This window comes from Vombatus ursinus, unplaced genomic scaffold (genome assembly GCF_900497805.2).
Source record: "Vombatus ursinus unplaced genomic scaffold, bare-nosed wombat genome assembly UNPS02014945.1, whole genome shotgun sequence".
In the NCBI taxonomy this organism is placed as follows: domain Eukaryota; kingdom Metazoa; phylum Chordata; class Mammalia; order Diprotodontia; family Vombatidae; genus Vombatus; species Vombatus ursinus.
The window spans coordinates 27,882,099-27,903,587 of NW_020954723.1; the positions used below are offsets into that span (position 1 = coordinate 27,882,099).

The following is a 21,489-nucleotide window of genomic DNA, read 5'->3' on the forward strand; positions in this document are numbered from 1 at the left end:
TGTAAACTATAGGCTGACTACAAGAAATGTCAACTCTCCCTGACATGGTATTTTTAGTAGTGTTCCCTATTGCTGCCTGAACAGGTTGATTATGAAATGCAAGAAAGCAATTGTGATGAACAGTCACTGAAAATGCAGACATTTGTTTGGCTAGTTTCCAAATGTGAGATAACTTTATTTCATTTACTGAGATTACACAGTATTTTGCAGAAGAAGTATAGTCGAGTTAATATAAATTGCAATTACCAAAAATAACATTTTCTAACAATTAAGCTAGGTTTTTGGTGGGGGGAAATAATAATATTTATTCCTAATTCTCTTCAGAATCTGTAGTTCTTAACTCATCAAATGAGAAGTTGAACAAATTTTCAGTTTTAAAGCAAGACATTAAATAATCTTGTCAATTCTACCTCCACAATAACTTTCATCTGTCCCCTTCTCTTCAACTCTCACCTGGACTACTGCAATTGCCTCCTAATCGGGTGCCCTTGTTCCCAAGTTTCTCTCATCTTCTATATGTCACTCTAAATCACTAAAAAATTACCTTTCCTAAAACAGATCTGACCAGGATAAAATACAAACTCCTCAGCTTGACCCAACCCAGCTTCTTTCCACTTTCTCAGATTGATTTCATATTGCTCTTTCACATACTTATATTGCAGACAAATCAGCCTCAAAAGTCCAAACTCAACATTCTATGCCCAACCTCCATGACTCTGTCTATAGGCTGTCCTTCATGCCTCAAGTGCACCCCGTCCTTAACTCTGCTTTTTAGTATTTCTAGCTTTCAACACTCAGCTCAGCTGGTACCTCCTATTCAAAGTCTTTCTGGATCTCCCCATCAGTCAATCCTTCATTCCTCCTCAATTTATCTGCATAAATCCCATCTCCCTGCCAAGCACCTTGACCAGCTATGTTATAGTCCTGGTATCCAGAATCCCTAGCGTATAGCTCAGCCCATAGTATGAATGAAAGAATGAATGAAAAAACATTAAGCACTTAAAATACTGATAGAGTGCTATGCTAATTTCTGGGGATGAAAATACAAAATGGCTTAACATTTATATAGCACTCACTTTGTTCTAGGCAACATACGAAGAGCTTTACCATTATGATCTCATTTCATCCTCAAAATAACCAAGGGAAATAGGTGCTAGTATTATCATCCACATTTTACAGATGGGGAAACTGAGGCAAACAGGTTAAGTGACTTGCCCAGGGTCACACAGCTAGTGTCTGAGGCTGGATTTTAACTCAGGTCTTCCTGACTCCAGGCCTAGCACTGAGCCCTCAAAAACTGATCCATCAATACTTCTGAAACTGTTGCTGCCACTGTGGATTTTTTCCAGGTGTACTTGGTCTGGTCCAGCTGCATTTAATGACTTCATTTTCTTAAGAGCTATTACATTTCTCATATAGTACATGGAATAATGAGATGTGAGAGTCCAAATGCAAGAGAATGACAAAAATAGATCACTATAGAAACTTTGCCAGATGTGTTCCATTTTTCTTCTATTTATTCTCTTCATAGGTTTATCCATAAATGCTCTTTGGAAGATCCAGTTGGGCTCACACCAAGCTTTCCAAAGAATAGTTTTCCTTTCTATGGTTTGTTATTGATAGATATAAAGAACCAATTTTATTCAGTAATCTTCTAACTACTGGTATCAACAGAGGCATAAAAGAGAAATTTGCCAAAAGTTACTGCTACTGTCACAAAGGATGTCCAGCAGAAAAGCCAAATGGTTAGGTATTTCAGATGCTCTCCTATTCAGATGATATAATGTTGATGGCATCAAGCTCCATAATAGAAACACCACTGTCGGTAATAGACATGACTCATAAGTGAAAAACTTAGCACAAAATAAAAACTAAGAAGATAAAGAATGCTTCTTGCTTACACTATGACAAGTAGTTAGATAGGAAATCAAATAAGATGGTCCATTGATGCCTGTATCTTGGACACTCAATGCAGATATGGAAAGAACTGGAACCAGAATTGAAGAGGAAAAAGAGAACAGGATGGATGCCAAAGTGCCTATTGTCTCCTCCACGTGAGTATGCATGCAAATATGTGTGCGTATACACTCTCTCTGTCTCTCTCTCTCTCTGTCTCTCACACACATACACACACACACACACACACACACACACACACACAGATCTTTTTAACACTAATATTCCCCTGCTAATGCAATGTTTCACTATAAATCACACACTACAATCTCTGAAGAATCAAAATTGTGGGTCAAGCAAAGGGCAATGGTGAGACAGATGGCACAAGTAGGCTTGATGACAAAAAGTAGCATAAAAGATTGGACCAGAAGAGAAGGTGATTCAATTATGTACCAAGAGGAAAGAACAACAGATGGAAAACCTAAGTGTTTTATATTGGTGTACATGAAATGTAAATGACCCAGAGGAAAACCTCCTCCACTGTGGACTTCTACATAGGGCAGAGGCAGGGATGGAACAGAGTAAGTGCATATTGGTAGTTATACTCCCCATTAGAGACAGCACACAGATGGATGAAATCAGGGGTCAGTTCAAGTATCAAAGTACTGGAAATAGGATATTTCATTAAATTGGGTTTTTAAGCCCTATCATTCTATACTAATATTAATATTTTCACAGAATTCACAGAATGTGAGGGTGTAATAGATCATCAACGACCATGGAGTCAAACTGATACAGGAAAGTGATCACCACTGTAACAGTCAAGCAGCCTCTGCTATAGGACCTCCAAGCATGAGGAATTCCCTCCCTCTAGCCCATGCCCCACCTGGACAGCTCTAATTGTTCGCAAGCTTTTCCTGACATCAAGACTAAATTTGTATCTTTACAACTTCCATCAATTACTACTGGTCTGAACAAGTCTAATTCTTCCTTCACATGACAGCCTTTCAAACCCTGAAAGACAGCGATCTTGCCCCCCATGACTCTGTCTTCTCCAGCGTAAACATGATCAATTACTTCAAATGATCTTCATATGACATGGACTCAAGGCCATTCACCAACCTGGTTATACTCCTCTAGACACTCTCCAGGTTACCAATTTTCTTCTTAAACTGTGGTGACCAAAACAAAACATAATAAAAGAGATGAGGCGTGATGAGCGCAAAGTATAGTGGGACAATGACCTCACTAGTCTTCAAAGTAAAGCCTCTTTTATCGTAGACCACGATCACATAAGCTTTGTGGGCAGCCACATCACACGGTCCAGGCTGCACTTCTGAGTCTCCTAGTCACTCTCTACATTGTCCCAGAAATCTTTTTGCCCCGGAAGCTCACATCATCCCTGGACTTCACACACTGCAAGTTCCCTCCTGCCCTGAGGCCTCTTCCTATGGTTGGCTGGTTCATACCAGAACCTCCATTTTAAAGAGAAGGCCAAGGACTGTCATGTCTTCATTTCTCTCCAGGATCCTGACTCTCTGGACTTTCTCTGCCATGCCCTTGTGCCATTCCCTTCCCTTTCCCACCCCTTTTTCAGCTCCATTTTATGTGTTACCTTCCCCCATTAGAAAGTAAACTCCTTAGAGCAGACACTGACGTTCTGCTTGTATCTGCATTCCCAGCACTTAACACAAGGTCTGGCACATAGTGGACACTTAAATTGTTGGTGACTGACTGGCACTGATGACTTATTGTGACTATACTCTTATGCTCCAAGATGTTTTTCAGGCTAACTGAGGTTTAAGATTTTACATTTACTCCTACTGAACTTAGTCATCTATTAGATGAAGCTTCAATGCTATAGCCTACCAAGATCTTTTTGGATACTGCCATTTAATGTGTTACCTCTCTCTCATAGATCTGTCATCTGCAGATTTGATGAGAATGTCATCTTTACCTTTATCCAAGTCAATGATAAAAACTTTAAACAGCACAGGAACAAAAACAAATCCCTAGGGTCCTCAGTTCTCCACTAGACATCTTCTACCATGTTTATACTAAACCATCAACAACAACTAGTCATCCAACTATCTGAATCCATTTGACTCAACTACTGAAATATTTAGTCAACTACATTATCACCTAGTCCACATATTTCCATCTTCTCCAAAAGAATAATATATGATGTTTTGTTAAAAGTTTTGCTAAAATAGAGATAATTTCTTTCATTATTAGTTTAGTAATCCTGTCCTACATAATGCTTTAAGGTTTGCAAAGTGCTTAACATATGCTAATTTATTTGATCCTCGAAACAACTGCTTGAGGTATTATTACTATCTCTATTTTACAGATGGGAAAACTGAGGCTGAGAAGTTAAGTGTTTTGTCCAGGGTCACACAACTAGTAAGTGTCTGAGGCAGGATTTGAACTCAGGTATTATTAACTCCAAATTCCTTGCTCTATTCACTGTGCTACCTAGTTCCCTTTAGACACAGTTCACCAGATGTAAGAGAAAGGAAGAGCTGGAGAGCAGACTGAAAAAAACAAGTGAGGGACTGGAAACAAATGAAAGAAACATGGCAATATTCAATAGTTTCAAGGAAGAAATTAAATTATATAATGATTATATTACTTGGGACCATCAAATTTAAGGCTGAATGCTGTCAGTAAGATACTACAGCAGTTACAAATCATCAAAAAAAAATTTTCAACAGAAGAATCTAGGAACTATTTAAAAAGTATTATAAAAGCATAAGTTAAACTATACAAGCAGAAGACATAACACTGTGATGCAGCAGAAATGGTGATGGATTTAGACTCACAGACTCTGAATTCTTATCTTAGCTCTATCACTTATTATCTGTGACCTTAGATAAATCACTTAAACTCTATGAACCACAGTTTATACAAAAGAGAAAAACTGAATTTCATGAAAAAAGTCAATTCTAATTACAAAAAATATAAATGCTCAATAAAGATATCAATGAAAGGATAAAAAATTATTTTAAAAAACCCTGCAGTCCAGCATTGCTGAACATTAATGAGAGAGTTTACACTGAAAAAAAAAATCAATTCAGCAAATATTTAAGTTTCTATTATATTCAAAGCACTGTGAAAGGCCTGGGGCCCTAAAAAATCTGCTAAACTACCATTCATTATCTATCACTGTTGCTTAATATGCATATTTTATCTCTTCAAGATATTTGGCAAAGTATAAAAATATCATTTTAAAATTTAAATCTAAGAATGCATTCAAATATCACAATTTTTAAAATTACTGAACATCTTCCAAGTAGACTATGAAGTCATGAAATAAGTCAGAGATTAAGTTTTGATTTTCTAAAATAATTCAAATGAGCTTTAAAAATTTTTTAAATCCAAGACTATTGTTATAGAACTAAAGATTCTTTTTTTAAAAAAATATTCTTCATTAATATTAACACCAGCCATTCTTAAAAGCATTCCTTTGAAAATCTTCCTTTTCATGTACCGTGTACAACTATGGCTAAGGGAAAATACTTAACGAAATAAAAAATAGACGGGATCACAGAAGATAAAACAGGCCATTTCTATTACTTAAAATTTTAAAGATTTTGCATGAACAGAATCAATGCAGCTAGACTTAAAAGAAAAGCAATTAGGGAAAAAACCTTTACAGCAAATATTGCTGACAAAAGTCTGACAGCCAAAGTACATGAAAAAAATGAAACAAATAAAAGAATGAGTCATTCTCTAAGGGATAAGTGGACAAAAGAGGTGAAAAGTTTTTAGAAGAAATGAAATTATCAATTCCAAATCACTAATAATAAGCACCCAAAAAAATTTTTTTTTGCCTCAAACCCACCAAAGTGACAAAGATTAAAAAAAAGATGAAGATGACCAATGTTGCAAAGCACATTAATGAAATGCCTAGTGGAGCTTGTGAATTGACTGAATCACTTTAAGAAACAATATGAAATCATGTCCAAAAAGTTACTGAATTGTACATATACTTAATTCAGTTATATCAGTACTAAACATAGAGCCTAACCAAAAAAGGACAGGGAGAGGAAAACATCTCATATGAACAAAAATAATTTATAGTGGAAAGAATAGCAATATTTCTGTAAGAGCAAAGAAGTGGAAACAAAGTGGTTGAATGAACAGATGCCAAATAATTTATTAGATATTTAACACTATGCTAAGCACTGGAAATACAAATAGAAATTTAAGGCAGTAAGTAACTCTCCTCAAAGAGCTTACATTCTAAATTCTAAGAGGGGGAAAAACACAGGCTGTAAACCTGGATGTGTTAAGTCAAATATAAAGGCCCAGAAGTCCTTAGGGTACCATGAGGACAATTGTTTCTTCTCTGTTGCCTGGGCAGAAAGGGGTGTTTCCTTGTGTCACTGCTTACCACAGGGTATACACATAGTAAATGCTTAATAAATGCTATTAAAGTTGAGGTGAATACCATCTCCATTAAAAAAAAAATTATAATCCCTTTCTGATACTGAACCATTTAACAATACCAAGGACTTTCTTTGTGGGAATGTGTTTGCTTTCATTGACCTTCAGAGGGTGTTGCAACAACTGCGGGGGAAGTTGCCCAGTTCCACCTCCACGAGAGGGGTTTCCCTGGACCATCGTTTTGGGAAAGGGCTGGAAACAAAGTTGGCCGTCTGGGTCACGAACAGGATGCTGCTATCCCTGAGACTCTTAAGCTTACTTATCTGCCCCTGGCATATTGGTCACCAGCTGGTGTTGATCGTATCTGGGATGACAAACTCCTTCTCCACAAGGGATGCTCTCCAAAATAACGGCTCCATTAGGGCTGGGCCAAAAGGTGGCCTGGAAAGCACTCTTATTATCTAAAGGCTCTGACTCTAGGGCCCTGGGGTTTCTCACATGGGTCTGAGGAGAGGAGGCAGTGGTTTGATTGTCCTGGCACATGCTGCATCCTGTTTCTCCATCAGGGAGCCTTCCTGCTTCAGTTATGCTCATCTAACTGGGTGACATGAATTAGAGGAATGACTAAACAAATGATCGCATGTAGATGTGATATAATATTTTTGCAACTTCAGAAATTATGCATATGGAAGTTGAGAGAAACTTGTGAAGACCAGCGTATGTGCATGCGTACAGAGTGTGAAGACATACAGTGGGGTTCTACTGAAAAGCTATTTACTTTCTCTGAGAGGAGAGGGAAGTCCAAAGGGAACACATGCCTGCAGGGTTGTGCAAGGACAACTATGATGGCCGAGCAAAACAAGCAAAACCAGAACAACGTAGACAGATTACAATAATGTAAAGAAAAACAAAGGAAAGACTCCAGAACTCTAATCGTTACAGTGACCAATCAGGACCTTCAGTACACTAATGCCAAAACACACTTCTTTTCTCTCTGCTGAGAGATACTGAACTAGAGGTGTAGAATAATACATTTATTCTCAGACATGGCTGATGTATGCATTTCTTTTAAATGACTATACTTATTTGTTATAACAGAAGACTCTTTTAAGATAGAGAAGCAGTAGAAAGGGACAAAGTTTAAAAAAAAGAGGGAGAGAAAGAATCAATTTTGAAAAATATTAAGTCTATGTTTCCTCCATGGATGGGGCTTTCAATATGCTTTCATGCTAAAAAAGATTACTACTCAAAAACTACGGGACACCACAAAATGCAGACTTTCTTTAAAACAGTTTTAACAACTCTTTACTTGGGAGAGAGCATGTAGGACAAAGCATTCATCATTCATCCTATTTATACCATCCTGGCTTTATGACAAGAAATCTTAAGGGCCATCATTGGCCAACTGGATGAAATGTATCACCACTAACCAAAAACGTTACTATCAAGGTTAAATACATGAAAGGCACATGATGAACACTAGCAGGGCAGTGGCATACAAAGTTATTTTGAGCCTCTAAGACAGCATTGTTCAAAAAAATATATGCTATATATGCTCAGAAATAAAAAAGCTACAAAAATACCAAAAAGGACAAAATATTTAGCTCCAGAAACACATCTTCTGCCTACATGCCTAGAAATGCCATCCCTACTAGGAAATGTGCCTGAAACTGGGCCTCTTGTGTTATTACATGTGTCACAGTAAAGAATTCAGAGCACATGTCTTATCTCTAAAGCCAAGTTCCTTTTGGTGGCATGTGCCCTACCCCCTTTCTAGGGGCCCCATGATAGAAGACATGTGCAAATAGAGGCTTTTGATTGGCTGCCATATAACCTCTCCCATGGTAGTTCCAGCACTGAGGCCAGCTGCCAGAGCCAACTTCCACTTTTTCCCTCCTCATAGCCTCATATGAGTGTGTCTTGGAAAGCAGAAAACTCCTTCAAGAATTTTCCTGCAGCTATGAAGGCTACTCATTTGTAACAGTGAGGGCATATGCTTATCTAGGTGAGCCTAAAACCAGATCTCAAATGAGGGAAAAAAAAATCTTTGTACCAAATTTCTTAGATAAGGACTTGGTATGGCAAATGTATGAAAAACTAACAGAATACACACACACTAGAGCACTAGCCCTGAAGACACAAGCACCTGAGTTCAAATCCAGACTCAGACACTCACTAGCTGTGTGACTCTGTGTGAGTCACTTAATTCCAATTGCCCCCCCCAAAAAATGTACACACACATATGAATAAAAATCAAAAGATCAGAACAAATAGTTCTCAAAAGAATAGCAAACCACTAACAACCATATGAAAAAAATGCTCCAAATCATTAATAATGAGAGAAATGCTAATCAAAACAGTCCTGAGGTTTCAAGCCACACTTAACAAAAAGGCAAAGGTGACAAAAGAAGTAATAGCCAATGCTGAAGGGGTAATGGGAAGATAGGAACACAAGTCTATTATTGGTACAGTTATGAATCAGTATAACTTGGAGTTATGCAAATAAAATAATTAAAATGCTCATACATTTTGACCCAAAGATTCTGTTACTAAGCTTATACTCTAAGAAGTTCACTGATAAGATTAAAGTCCCCATATGCACCAAAATATCTATGGCAGCCCTTTTTGTGATAGCAAAGAATTAAAAAATAAATTATGTGATGATCTATTGGGAACTGGATAAACAAAATGGGATACATAAATATGATATTTTTTCTTATTCCTCTTTCTCAAAAAATTATACTGTTATAAAAGATAACTGGGGTGGGGGAGGAAAGATACAGAGGAAATTTTAAGCAATGCTAAAACAAAGATAAAAATAAAATTTTATTTGAAAATAACTACTGCACAATTTCCCAAAAGAAATCCAGCCCACTTTCCTTCTGTTCATTTATGAGGCTGGTTTATTGTCCATCCATAAAAAGTATGAAGTGGCAATACCAGATTTCAAATTATGTTACAAAGCAGTAATCATGAAAACAATCTGGTTTTCTGAGTAATAATAAGTAATAGAGCAAAGTAATAGAGTGGTGGATCAGTGGAATAGATTAGGTACACAACACACAACAGTAAAGGACCATAGTAATTTAGTGTTTGATAAACCAAAGAACCAAGCTTTTGGGATAAGAGTTCAACATTTGACAAAAATTACCAGGAAAACTGGAAAGCAGTTTGGAAGAAAATAGGCGTAGACCAACATCTCACACCACATACCAAGATATGGTCAAAATGGATAAATGACCTAGATAGAAAAGGTGATATCATGAGTAAATTAGGGGAGCATCTAACAGGGGAAGAGTTTATGATAAAAAAAGATATAAAGAAGAACATGGGAAATAAAAGAGATAACTTTTTATTACATGAAATTAAAAATCTTTTGCAAAAACAAAACTAATGCATCCAAAATTAAAAGGAAAACAGGAAACCAGGGGGAAAAGTTTTACAGCAGTTTCTTTGATAAAGGCCTCTTGTCTTAAAAATATTATGGAAATGAGCAAATATATAAAAATAAGAGCCATTCCCCAAATGATAAATGGTCAAATGATATGAAACAGGCTGTTTCAGAAGAAGAAATCAAAGCTATATACACTCACATGAAAAAATGCTCTAAATCATTACTGATTTGAGAAATGCAAATCAAAACAACTCAGAGAAACTACCTCACCTATCAGATTAGCTAACATGACAGAAAAGAAAAATGATAAATGCTAGAGGGGATGTGGAAAAATTGAGACACTAAATCATTGCTGATGGAGGCGTGAATTGATTAAACCATTGTGGAGAGCAATTTGGAACTATGCCCAAAGGGCCATAAAATTGTGCATACCTTTTGACCCAGCAACACCACTACTGATTCCCTATCCCAAAGAGATCAAAGAAAAAGGGAAAGAACTTATTTGTACAAAAATATTTATAGAAGCTTTTTTTTTATGGTGGCAAAGAATTAGAAATCGGGAGGAAGCCTCTGACTGAACAAGTTGTAGTACAAAAGACCACGGTACTAAGTAACAGCAATATTTTAAGGACAATTAACTGTGAAAGTTAGTTACTCTATCAAAATAATGATCCAAGAAAATTCCAAAGGACCCATGACGAAAGATGCTATCCACTTTCAGAGAGAGAAGTGACGAACTCTGAGTACAGAATGAAGTATATTTTAAATTTTTTTTTTGTTTTCTTGGGGTTTTGTATGTGTTTTCTTTTGTAACATGGAAATTTTTTCCATGACTTATATGTGTAATCGACATCATATTGCTTGCTTTCTCAAGGGATGGAATAAAAAAGAGGTAGAAAATTTGGAACTCAAAATTTTTTTAAATGTTAAAATTTTTTATGTGTAATAGGGAAATATTTTACAAAATAAATAAAAATATATTTTTAAAAGCAAAGAAAAACAATCAAAACCATCAACTCCTCTGAACATTGGCCATAAGTCTCAATTTTCCTTTTAATGCTTCTGTGGGTATACACTTAGGTTGACTCTATAAATTTCCATTATTTCCCATATTAAAATATATGTTCCTCACAAAAATAAATAAAGGGAAATCGCAGGATTGTTTTGATTTGCATTTCTCTTCTGTCTCACCATAAGTATGAAGTTATGTATGCTCAGTTGTTTTTCGTCCAATCTGTCCAACTCTTCATGGCCCCATTTGGGGTTTCCTTGGCAAAGATACTGAAGTGGTTTGCCATTTCCTTCTCCAGTTTGTTTTACAGATAAGGAAACTGAAGCCCACAGGATTATATGACTTGCCCAGAGTCACACAGTTAGAAAGTGTCTGAGGTCACATTTGCACTCAGGTCCTCCTGACTCTAAGCCCAGTGTTCTATCTTCACTGCACCATTTAGCTGTCCTAAGTGTGAAGTAGCCAATGAGTATTCAAAAAATTATGCTAGAGAAGCAAAAGCTCTACAAGATCTACCATGCTGAAAAGATTTTGATTATGGTCTTTCCAATACCCTATCACTACCTTTCTGAGCAACTTAATTACTAGTAGTCTGATAAATACTTTGCCCATAGAAACACAAAGTGTTTTTACATATATGAATAATACAGTTACCATGTTGTAGAGTAGGCATAAGGGTCTACATGTATGATTTCCTTGGAGTGGGGAAATTCTAGGGAAGAAACTCCCTCTACCAATGCAGATCTACAGCTCCTCTCTAATTTGTACTTGCAGAATAATGTAAGTCACTGAAAAGTTATCTATTCATGGTAACACAAGGATGTGTCAGTCAGGACCTGAACACGTATCTTCCTCGAAAACCTGTCCTCCATATACTATGCCACATTGTCTCTGAAGTTCTGAAATACCATAGGGAAATAATGACCTAATCACACTACTCACCAGATTTTATTTGTATCTAGAGATACACAAAGAAATGTAACGATTTTTGAAATTATTTTGTTTTCTTACCCTATCCTCTAAGACTATCAAACTTAAAAAAAAAAATACTTCTTAATCCCCCAGCCAGAATAGGAATTAAGTAGAAAAGGTCCACATTTGATTTAGATCATTTGCTCTGGTTAAATGTTGAATAAGCCAGCACTTTCAAGTCAGCAAGGGTGCAGAAAACAATGCCCAATTATACATTTGAGAGATGGGCTGACCCAGAGGGTTAAGTGAATTTCCAATCTCCCATGATGTATTCTATTTCATTTTGAGGGTAACAAAATAATCAAACACAGCAAGCCCCTCTGTCCTTGTAAGGAAAACAAATCTGAAGAGCTCATTCCATGAAAACAAAAATAGAATGATGTCAGTTTTTGACTTTTTTTTTAATCATTCAACTTTCAAAAGCAACTTCTATCACAAGAACAATAACTTTTTTTTTTTTTTTTTTACCAACAGAGAGAGGTACAAAGGACTAGAACTGGGATTTCATTGCTATAGAAAACTCAGAGATGAGGAAACTCTCCCTTTCCAATACAGGTCAGCACCTTCTCTAAAACATATAGCTTTAAAGCCTCAGAGGGTTTACTAGGGTACTGACAGGTTATTTGAGTGACCCAGGGTCACACAGTGTCAGAGTAGAATTTAAACACCAAGCTTCCTGGTTCTGAAAACAGTGCTATCCACTATAACATGCTGCCTCTTCCTTTTTCAGCAATGTTTTTACTAAGAGTTTGGGGGGGGGGGGTGGCGCGGAGATATAGGGGGTGCTATTTTAGTCACTGTATATTTCTTGTTGTTTCTGTTAGGGCTGACAAATGAAATGGCATTCAATACTGGCAAGAAAGGTTAAAAGAAGCTTATGAATTAGCCTGATGAATAAACAGGTATCCCTCAACCTCCTTCACACTCTAAGATTTAATAATGTTACCTACTAATTACATTCAGTCTTTTCATGAAGTAATGAAATGCTTACATAGCAAAGTCATGATTTTCAAATATTAAGTCTAGAATGCATTCCTGCTACATCTAGCAACAAAGATTAGCACATATGTATTAGCAATGTGCAGTTTTGGAATTGCCCAGGCCACTGAGAGGTTATGACTTGCATAGAGTTACATAAGTAGTACGTGTCAGTGGGAGGATTTCTATCCACTACTATGTCAAGCTGCCTCCTTCTACTTCCATCCCTCTCCCTACAGGACACTTGGTAGTTGCTCAAACAAAAAAATCACAATGCCCAAGGTTTTGCAACATTTGTCTAGGAAGCTCAGTTAGAGATACAAAAACATAAAAGCTGTTTAAAGCAGTTACATTGTGACAAGCTTTGAAGGAAAACTTTTTTTCAAAACTCAATTGCAACATAAGAATTTTTTTTCCCTTTGATCAGGAAGTGAAATCTATTTTCCGTGTGAATAAATGAAAGTTCATTTTGTAAAAGATAACTTCCTGTACAATGTAACACAATTGTGTTTTCCATGTTCTATGACAGAAACTCTGAGGTAAAAAAAAAAAAGATAACAAAAAATTTTTTAATTTATTTTGGTTGGGGAATAGGAGGTGTGGTCATCAGATTAGAAAAGAATACAAACTAGGATAAGGAAGTTTCACAAAACAATGTCAACTGTCTACTGAATATCTATTACACTAACTAAGATCTTTAATCAATAATAAACAACATCAGCAGGTCATCCACATAATTCAACCATGGGCTAATTCAGCATGTTCTATGAGTTCATTTGAGATATCTGAAATTTGGTAAATATCTATCCATTGCTCAAAGTTCTCCACTACTGGGGGAAAGGGAGTTGGCAGGGTCAGGAAACCAGTGACTCTACTGTTCAATTGGTAGGGAATTCTCAGGATGGAGATTACCTCCACAAATGTAGATCAGCAACTTGTTTGATAATTGAGGTCTTCTTGAGCTGCCTGGGACAGTAAGAAAGGATTTGTACACAGTCACTCAACTAGCAAGTGTTAGCGAAAGGTCTTGAAAATCCAGGCCTTCTTGACTCCATGGCTTATCCTTTGTCTCCAACATTTTACTGCTTCTCTTACTCTAAGCTATTTTGTATCCCTTTATTAAGATAGAGAATCAGAAAGCAACCCACCCAGACTAAGTACTAGCTTAGTTACTCACTGAAATGCCTTTGAGCTACAACTTAATCATATATCCTAGGTAAGAGGCTAGATAAGAAGTGTCAATTTGAAGAACATTTTTCTATCTTTTGCAAAAGGTCTGGTTGACGATAACTACCCAGTGTCTATTACATGGGCACACACTTTCTTTCTCTCTCTCTGACTCCTAGAAACAATGCCCAGAAGAGGTTTATACCTCCTGACCAACAAATATTTGTTTCCTTCTTATCAGGTGTAAAGGACAATAGCACCATTTCTGACCCAGGCACCAAGAAATCAAAAGGCTAAATTAAATGCTCAACAGCAGGAACTACCTCATCTCAAGGACTTAATACATTTATTTCTTTACTCCTTTTAAACTACATTTTGTTCCATTTTTATTTTCATGGCCTTATTTTATATTTTAACTCTGGGCTACATCAAAGCATTTGTAGAAGATACGAATCAAAACTCAGGATGCCTAAATAATATAAACTATAAAGTTGTTATACAATGTTAAAAAATGTTTAACACCACAAAGGAAAACAACTTTGAAAGACTAAAGAAGTAGGATCAATGCAGTGACCAGTCATGATTCCAAGCAGATCTGAGTAAACATATTTGCCATCTCTTAATGGAAAGGTGATGGATTGAAGGTACAGAATGAGACCTACATTTTCAGTTTTGGCTAGTAAGATTCATTTTGTTTAACTATGCTTATCTGTCACAAGGGAGGGCTTTACAGGGAGAGAGAGAGAGAAGAGGAGGAGGAGAGGGGGAAAGGGCTAGTAATAATGATGACAAGAAAAAGAAAGAAAAAAAGCACCAATGAAATAGTTTGAAAATGCACAGAAAAGAGGAGGAAGTTCAGAGAGAGACAGACAGCAGGTCAGTTTTACAACTTGCTGTGAATTTGTTATATATTTAAATAAGCTGTACATAACAGATATGCTGTTCTGTGTATAACTCATTTTTTCCTTATATGCAAATGTTTATCATGTTCATAATAATAAAAAAGATTTTTTCAAAAAAGAACAAGGAATCTAAATTCCTTGAATTTAGAAGAACAATGAAGCTAAATAAAACAATTCTAATTTGAAGTTTTCATTTCATCATTTCTCTCTTAGGGCATTAGGCTTTACTTGACTTCAAAAAAATGAGTCACTATTACCTCTGAATTTAGTCAACTGAATGATTATGATTTTTTAGAATCATTCATATTTAAAATACTCATCATAATCAATATTAAAAGTGATTATTTCATATTCTATCATGTGAAACACTATAAATTTCATAAGTACATGCATACACACACAGAGTGCAGGAATATTATATACATATGCATGTCATACACACTTGTTCCTATACATTGGAATATGGTGCTAATGTAATTTTGACAATCAAAAGTGGATGAAAGTACTTTTAAAATTATTAATTTTTTTTAAAACCAGAAAATTCACTACAAAGACTATAACAAGACAGTCCTTGAACATGATCTAAATTGGAGTTAGAGCCATTTCATTGGGTACAAAGTTTTGGCAGAACATGCCAAAATAATTTATAAAAACTCAGGCAATAACAGTATCCAATCGTCTAGAGTGAATCATATTGGTTCAAACTGGGGTGATTAAATAAATAAGTAATAAAGGTGTTTTTTTTTCCCAAAGTGGAAAAAGAAAATGAAAGACAAAAGTAAGAAATATTTGAGCAGTTCTGGTTGTAACAAAAAAAAAGAAATAAGCAAAACAATGTATTTTATCATTCTCAAAATAAATGACAAGATCGTGTACTCAAGCATGCAAAAGGGGAAGGGAAGGGAAGGGCCAGAGCATTTCCACTGCACCAACTACATGCCCATGTATCAGGCACCATGCTAAATAAATACTTTTGCAGGTATTATCTCATGTGATCCTCATAACAATTTTGCGAGGTAAGCGCTTTCCCCATTTTACAGTTGAGTTCAGAAGCTAGGCTGTACAGAATGAAGACCAAAGGCCTAATCCCTCACTCTCAGAAGCAGAGGAATGGAAAGGTTCTCTTGCTATTTATGATTTCTTCCTCACTTTCTTCCTCCATGGAAATACAGCAGGAAGAACAATGGCAGCCAGATAAAATCCGACCCCTATTTTTAATCCCACTGACTTTCTGAGGAACCTGAAAATGACGAAGCATTTTTACGATGAGAGAGTGTAGCAGAAAGGAGGTAGGAAGTTCCAGAGTTAAGAGTGGCCACAGGGAGTAGCTAGTTAGAGATCAAAAAAACAAAAAAGGGGTCAAAGCAAAATTGTGATTGAAATAGCGGTCAAAGGGAATAAAAACTGTAATAGTTCTAAAAATGCATAACTTCGACATGTATGTATCTGTTTATACGCAGAAGGAAGAGATGTATATATATGAGACCACCAGGTGCCACAGATAGAGCCCTAGGCCTGGAGTAGGAAGACCTGGGTTCAAATCCAGTCTCAGACATTTACTTGCTGTGTGACCCTTGGCAACTCATTTAACTGCTGTTTGCCTCAGTTTCCTCAACTATAAAATGGGGATAATAACAGTATTTACCTCACAGGGCTGTTGTGAGATTCAGCTGAGATATTTGTAAAGTGCTTAACACAGTGCCTAGCACATAGCAGGTAGTAACTATAGAAATGCTTATTCCCTTCCCCATTGTTTCCCTCACCTGGGTGTGTGTGTGTGTGCGCGCGCGCACACATGCATGCGTATCTGCTATCCAAATGAAAGTCCCTGAGGATGACAGCCAAACATCCACACAGCAAATAGAGAATGAACTCTGGAGAGTCCCTGGCAAGAGTAACTCACTTCCCCAGTCTGGTCAACCGCCGCCCACACAAGATAGTTCTCTCTGATATAGTTGTTAATAGGCAATACTTCTAAAAACAGTATTTCTAATAATGGGCAATTTCATTACCATGTAATATCCCTTTTTTTCATTTCACAGACTGATGCACAGAACAAATGATATGAAAATAAGAAACTTTAGTCACTTAGCAATAAGAGATGGAAAAGACAAAAAAAGTAACCTTTTAACCATATTGCTTCAAATTCGATGGCCTTTTGAAAAGATCAGACATTTTATTTCAGATCTCCAGGAAGCTTAATGATGTATTATCTTTTGACACAGAAACCTTAAGAACAAACCCAAAGTCTCCTTCAATGATCCAGAAATTCTACCATATCATGCAAAACTCTTTCATGACTAAGGTTTTAAGAAGCATGACACCATACAGTCAGTATCAGTCAGCTCTACTACTTGCTAAATTTCCATCTTTCCACAAAGCAACTACTGTAAAGAGAACACTATGAAGGGTCATAATTAAAATGGCTCAGCTGATAGGCAAAACCTTCCTTAAAGCAGAAAAAAATCCAACACTATTGTATTTTATTCTCACATATTCAAATATAAAACCACTAGTTGCTAACTGTTAAGACTGAAGGGGATACCATCCAACACCTGCTGTGGCAACTTGATTTAATAATAGTACTTTGCCTAGCTTTGACAATTACTCTCACATTCCCCACGGAAAAACTGATGGTTTGCTAAAAATAAAATGGAGATTAGTATTTACCGGGAACAGCCTGAACAATCCACCATTTAATAGACAGTGAACTTAATCAGCACTATGGTGTATCAGTTGTGAAAATGCTGGCTTCAACAGCAGATAACCACACTGATCCTTTTCCAGTTAAAAAAAAAAAGAAGAAGAAGAAGAAAGAAATGAAATAAAAAGGGCTTTACATTTCTCTTTTTTTAGTGCCCCCAATAAGAAATCTTTAAACATTAAATTAAATGAGAATGCTTTTCATTGCAAATTAACTTATGGGAATTAGATTAAAATTCAGTACTTACTATGCTCTCATGGCACGACAGTCATGGAACTCTAGACAATAATAACCTTCTTACAAGTACATAATCTGTGGGAAAAGTTCAAGACATAGTATGTAAGAATTGTCATTAGAATGGTTAATAATCCAGACATAAATATACACTTTGATAGCCTTGCTTCCAAAAGTTTTCAACCTTCCTTTTTTCAAACTCAGAAGCATTTTAATAAATTTGGAAACAGAAAAGGTCCACAGTAGTAATATAGAACTCTGTGCACTTTCCAGTTACTATGCTTTTAAAAACTGCTTTTTATTCAGTTTTTAATATAGGAATATAAAATTAATTGATGTTGCTGCTAAAAATTTATGCCAAGTGGGAGAAAATTCTCAAGAGCTTCTCTAAAGAGACTTCTTCAAGCTGTTTATAAAGTAGCACATTCAACATAATACAACTTAAAACCAGACAAATGAGCTCCAGTTCCCCAGCACTATCATGAGGCCAAAAAAAAAAAAAAGCATCTATTTCAAATATTTGCCACTACCTAACTTTCTACAGCAGTTCTCAAAATTTAGTATAGTGCAGAATGCTGTCAATAAATAACCAGTAGTGCTAGAAATTCTGGCATACTTTAAGAAACTATTTCCCTTACCCCAAAAGTGAAAAACCAAAAATTCTGCCTTCTTCCAGACAGCAGGACAAAGAACACCACAATACACCAAATCTTGCAAAGAAAGCAAGATTGAGAAATACTGACATGTTAATATTTCCAGTAATTCCAGGAACAACAATATGGAAAATCATTGCAAAGTAGAAATGTTGGACTCTTTCCCAGACATTAATGGAGAGACAGAAAAGGCAAGAATGTATGAAGACCTGATGGTTGTTAAAATAAGGAATCCAGGATATATAAAGGGAGGAACATTAAGAAAGAAACAAAAAATGCATAAGCCCTGGATACCAAAGTGCATTAATAAACTAAACTACGAATTGCATTAACATATTTAAAGAATATTTAAGGGGAGCTAACTTCTTTGTTTCTTACAATGAGCATAGAAATCCGACTTTAATTTCACAATAAATCTTTGAGCTGAGAAACCAGATAATCCATTTGGAATCAGTTATAATGCCATTCAATAGGATGTAACTGGAAATGCACAGGAGACACTGTAAAAATTAAAGCAAAGACTGAGAAACTGTGAAGTCATCAATCCCTTATATACACTCTGGTGTGTATTCTTCAATCAACCAGCATCTATAATATGTGGTCTCAACAGTTTATTGAATGTTAAAAATCTTGAAAAAAGAATTTGTGCAGTCAAAAGTATCTCAAAATAGTAACTGTCTTTATAGAAGAAAAAAAGAATTTCGGATATATTTAACAAAAAACTTGCAAAGAACCACAGGAAAGGGAAAAGCGAGGTGTTTGACATAGAATATTGTAATAATCTCTGCAGATGATATACTGATGGACCCTTTCAAAAAATATTAACAGTAACCACAATATTCAGACAACTGTAAAACTTGTTGTCCCCACTCTATCCTTCCCCCGACCACTATAGTAAAACTCTACTATTAAAAGCCCTTGCCATTCCACAGATTCAATTATATGGTTGTCCAAATTATATAAATACATATAGTGCTTTTTTTCCAATAGATCTGATAAATTTGTAATGCAGGAACCAACCTCATCTCCAGACACCAGATCTACAAATTATTTACAAAGACCATGATTAAAACGTAAGGAAGAGCTGAATCCAGTGATAATAGTTGCTGAGGCAATAATCCTTAGTATTGTATTACAGTTTTAAGGTAGCTCTGAAGGAAATGGGCAATGTTCAAATAAAGTACACGAGAGTAAAGGGGAATAGATGAAGGAGAGAAATGAAAGCAGCAGGTGGAGAAATTTAGTTTAGGAAAAAAAAATCCCCCACATTTTATCATTAACTTCCACATCCATATCCTGAATAGAAAGATAAGAACAGCTACTTGGAAATGAAGTTTGGAAGATCACTAAACAAATCTCAACAAGGAAAATTACATTTTGACTTTATTTTTTTTACAAGCATATTAAAAATAAAGGTGTCCAAAGTTTTAATAGCTTAAAACAGCACTGAGACTTTGGGGACACCCTGAACTATGAAGAGGATACCACAATCATCCATTCCAATCTAACAGAGACAATCCTGAATTAACAGACAGGAAATTTCAATTCATCACCATCCACTAAGACAAAAATCACATATGATGGTGTAACCCTCCAATCACTACATTTTTTGTCCCTAATTCTCTTCATTTCATCTCTAAAAAAATACATGAACATTTAATTTATCTATTCCAGGATCAAATCTTTAGGTGTTTGTTAGAAGTCTACACATACCAAGGGAGCACTGAGGGAATTAACCACCTCTGTGAGGAAAGGTAATTATGACAATGATGGGGACAAATCAGTAGCAACAGAGAGAATAATCCCTTTCTTACTGCTGGTCTAATCTATCTGAAATGCAAGCTCTCCATTCAACTCTTGTTAAGTAAAGAAAATAAAAAGGAGAAAAAGCTAAAAGAATAGTTTATACCTGTGGAAGGAGAGGGAGAGGGAGGAGAAGAGGTTATGTCCTAAACTCACATCAAAATAAACTTTAAAAAATCAATTTTCAAGTTCCATTTTATTGTAAGCACTATTTAATTTCAAATACATTTTCTCTTCTTAAGCCTCCAATACTCCCCACCTTACTTCTTTATTAAGGCAACTAAAGTTAATCATCATGAACTCCCACATCAAAACCCTGATCTTCATGTCAAAACCCCTTGACATCTCCCACTTTCTCCTCCTTTTCCCTAGTTTCTAATAAGATAACCTCCTTGTCAAGGCCTACACCCTTCTATTCCCCACATACACACACTTTTCTCACAGACTGTCAACACTATTATTCTTGCCTCCAATGTTCAAATTCTCCCTCCAAATTGGTGGCTTCTTTATTGCCTTCTTGATCCCCTACTGATCTCATCCTTAAAAAATCTTTCGCTAGACCTGACTGTCCCCTTAAGTTTTCATCATAGTTCTCTTCCCTTTCTCAATCAAACTTCTAGAAAACACTGTCTGCACTCATTGCTTCCACCTTCATCTCCTCTCACTCACTCCTCACCCCTGGGCAATGTAGCTTCCAAGTTCATCATTCAACTGAAACTGCTTTCTTGAAAGTTACCACCATCTTTTAATTGCCGAATATCAAGATGTTTTCCAGTACTCATCCTTAACCTCTCTGAATTTGATACTATTGACCATCCTCTCCCTTCTTGGGGTATAAGACACTGCTCTCTCCTGGTTTTCCTATCTGCTTGCCAGTACTTCTCAGTATCCTTTACAAGCTCATCATTCATATCAGATTCCCAAACTGTGAGTGTTTCACAAGGCTGCATCCTGGCCCTATTCTCTCTTCCCTTTATACTATCTCAGTGACCTCATCAGCTTTCATGGTTTTAATTCTCATATCTACGTAGATGGATACTCCAATGTGATCAAAGAAAAAGGAAGAGGACTCCTATGTACAAAAATATTTAGAGCAGCTCTTTTTGTGGTGTCACAGAATTGGAAACTATGGGGATATACATCAATTGGGGAATGGCTGAATAGGTTATGGTATATGAATGTGATGGAAAATTATTGTGCTCTAAGAAATGAAGGGGATGGTTTCAGAAAAACCTAGAAAGGATTATATGAGCTGATGCAAAGTGAAGTAAGCAGAATTAAAAGAACAATCTACAAAGTAAGGCGATATTGCAACAATGAAGGACTTAGCTACTCTAATCAATACAAAGATCCCTGACAATTCCAAAGGACTTATGATGAAAAAA

The 21,489-nt window shown here is 36.1% G+C and overlaps 1 protein-coding gene across 7 annotated transcripts in view; it reads right to left on the bottom strand.

Annotated features, from left to right (window-relative positions):
- Positions 1-21,489, bottom strand: part of SIPA1L1 (signal induced proliferation associated 1 like 1) — a 375,977-nt gene that overhangs the window by 199,047 nt on the left and 155,441 nt on the right. For 6 of the 7 annotated variants that reach the window (XM_027844736.1, XM_027844738.1, XM_027844741.1 and 3 more), the window contains one exon: positions 17,662-17,726. The exons of the other annotated variant lie outside the window; for it this stretch is intronic. The gene's annotated coding sequence lies outside the window, so the exon portion shown is untranslated. The remainder of the gene's footprint in view (positions 1-17,661; positions 17,727-21,489) is intronic. 7 annotated transcript variants of the gene reach the window in all.